This window comes from Mus pahari, chromosome 15 (genome assembly GCF_900095145.1).
Source record: "Mus pahari chromosome 15, PAHARI_EIJ_v1.1, whole genome shotgun sequence".
Lineage (NCBI taxonomy): Eukaryota > Metazoa > Chordata > Mammalia > Rodentia > Muridae > Mus > Mus pahari.
Genome location: NC_034604.1, coordinates 24,308,691 through 24,311,998, shown reverse-complemented (window position 1 = coordinate 24,311,998; position 3,308 = coordinate 24,308,691).

Here is a 3,308-nt window from a genome sequence, read left to right as displayed (position 1 = left end):
AGGGATATATCAAATGATTTGGAGTGAGGAAAGGCGAGGGAGAATTGTAATTATATTATAACCTCAAAAATATTTTAAAACTTTCACAAAAAAATAAAAACAAAACAAAAATAACATACAACTGTATTTGTAAGCCTTATACATTCTACTAATCCATAGAACATTGAAAGTCATTTTGAATAGATTGGTAAAAAGTAGGTCCCCAAATAAACAAGCAAAACACTAAAACAATGGAGACTTGTGCTTGCCCAGCACATGATTCTCTCTGTGGCAACCAATAAGGTTTCCGGAAATGCATTTAATTAGTCAGGTCCACTGTTACAAGGAGTTTGAGAACTTCTCTTTTTGTCCAGTATACACAGATTTTGGGGCATATGGCCACAAAATATCTAAGCGGTTTATACTCTCAAACATCACAGCTTTATCTCTGGCCAGATACCCACTGAGGGCATGCCCATTCTTTAGCGAACAGGACTGCCTTCTCTCCATCTCTCTCTATGTATTATCTTATCTACATGGGCATTTTGTTTTGCCTATTTTTCTATATCAGACTAAGGGGAGATCCACCAACCCTCTACCTATTTCTCAGAAATATCTCAGACATCTTTTAATAAAAAGAGGATTTCCCAGACTCTGTTTCTGTCTCTCACTCTATGGCAAAGATCAACATCCCCTATCCCATTCCGGTTACCACTGAGTATTCCTCTTATAAACATGAAACAGCTGCTGCATGTTACTGTACTTCCTAACCTATGTTTCAGATGCTGAATGTTGCTATACTTTCTAACCTATGTTTCAGCCCTACTCTCCCTTTCCCTGTCCCTTCTAAGATTCAGAGGGACACATTACACACTATTTCTCCATTTCATGTTTTCAGATACTAATCATGTATTAAATAATAATGGATTTAGGAATTGTTTGACATATGTCATAAAGCATTAAAAGATAGATGAATATGGAAACTAAAGGTAAGTAGGAGGGACTGAATTCTCAGAGAAGTACCAGTGCAGGTAACAACATATTAATAGATCTTCTGAATTATGGTGAAGAACAGCATGGTCACAATGAGAGAAAGTGATATTAATAATCCTTTTGACAATTTATTTTTTTATTATTTTATGTTCTCAAAGAGGAAAGACTTTCATTTCTAGCAGTTCTGGTATTGGACAAAAACCATTATCCAAATTGTTGAAGTCTGACCCTCCCCTGATCCCATTCTAAAGGAGGATGCTCAATGCAGGATGATCTCACTGCAAACCTGCAGGCCACCCTTATTCCTGTAAAACCCTCAAGGTTGTCCTTTGTGGGGCCGTGGGTGTGTAGGGAAGGGAAGTGGGAGAGAGCCCGGATCCTACAGAAATCCAGTGCTCTGTGCGGGCAGACGTGGGAGGACTGCACACGCTTTCCACTTGGCCCCAGATGGGCATCTGGCTGTGTTAAGCCACTGACCCCACATGGCGGGTAGTGGACAAGGGGCAGCCCCAGGTACCAGGTTCTCAGTCTCTGGCATCCCATGCTGGATAAGGCAGAGGAGCTAAGAATAGAATAGGGACCCCAGAGCGTCACTAAGCACCAAGATAAGGGAAGAGAGGCCAGGGAGAGAGGGGGGCGCTGGGTTGTTCCCACACAGGCAAGAGTCCTTAGTCTGGTCCAAGACTGCAGTGTAGGAAGGCCTTCTGGTGGGTGGTTAGACGCTCCTTAGGAGGAAGCCTATTTCATCATTCAAGCACAGTGGGCCTCCATGATCAGAGACAGTCTATGGTTTTAGAGCTTTATTGTAGAAAGGCAGGGGGAAAGAGAGAAGGTAGAAAAAGAGAGGGAGAGGTTGGCCATGGCCACTTGGAGAGAAAGGGGAAGAGAGAGAGAAGGAAGGCTAGAGAGTAAGAGAGGTAAAAGCTTAGAGAGAGAGAGAAAGAGGTGGGGCCAAGCAGCCCCTCTTGTAGTGGGCTATCTTGCTGTTGCTAGGTAACTGTGGGAAGGAGTCTAGCCAGAATGCCAGAAGCTTGGGACAATGTCTATGTGACTGATAGCCACATGCCTCTCCTGTGGGGGCTGTGGGGGCTGTGGGGGCAGTAACTTCGACAGGAGCCAGGGGTCCAGGAGACAATATCGAATGCCTTCTGTCCCATGTAGGTAAAAATTACCACCCACTGGGTCCCACCTGGGTTCAAAATTAGTATTGAAGGGAAGGAAAGGGTCAACATAGCTCAAAGGACAACCACACTCTTTGTCTTCCCTTCCTTCTTTCTCAGGTATAAAATATCAAAGAAAATGAATATTACAAGATTAACCATGTTGGAGAAACTCTTTTTTGTTTCCAAACCACTCGTGTCAATGCCTCTTTAAGCAGTTATCTGTCTGGATATACATATCCAAGCTTAGTTGTGGAATGGAAACTCCAGATTTCAAAGGAATAATAAAGAGCTCAGAGTGTGAATATGAGGCTAGACTTAAATATGAAGACAGAGTCTTGGCTCCTGCATCCGGCAAGTCCATTACAATCTGAGGTGACTGCATCTGGGAAAGATTTTATTGGAAAACCAGAGAGTAATTTTTTATGAGGCAGAACACAAAGTCAGTGTGGCTTTTTCAAAATATATAAACCAGCAGATACTCTCAAGATTCCCAAGCATTTATTGTGCATATATTTAATTTACTCCTGCTATTATTTGTATTTTACATTATTTCATAGCATACTATTGTGATTTACTGCACAGACTTCCAAAACTGAATGAGCAATTTTCCTTACTGATACAAATTATGTCCTTTTAATAATTTATAACTCCTCTAGGGAATTTCACACAAGCATATTCTTAAACCAAAATTGCCCCATATTTTGACCATTGGACTGATTTCTTTTCACGTAACCATAGAATTTAAAAATATAATAATGTGATTATTATTCTGTATCTTCTAGAAAGATAGAATGAGAGTGAGGAGAGAGCTTGATTTAGCCATTGCTTATGAGAGCTTAATAACTGATATTCTTTGATTCAACCATAGAAGTTTTATTCATGTAGCCTTTGTATTGGAATTGCAGTTTTAAATTCACATATTGAAGCTGCTTTTTGACATAGGTCAGTTAATGACAAAGCCAAATGTAACACTCAACTCCCAACTAAAGTAATGACCTAGACACTAAATAAACCTCTGGTTTCTGACTCTTGTAATGCAATAATGAAGTAGAATTATGTGGTTCATGTGCAAGATTCCATCCAAAATACACTCATGTACAAAAGCAGCCCGATATAAAAAGTCCGTGTGTTTCTCTCAGTTGTCAATTATCTAACATTCAACCATGTGTTTAT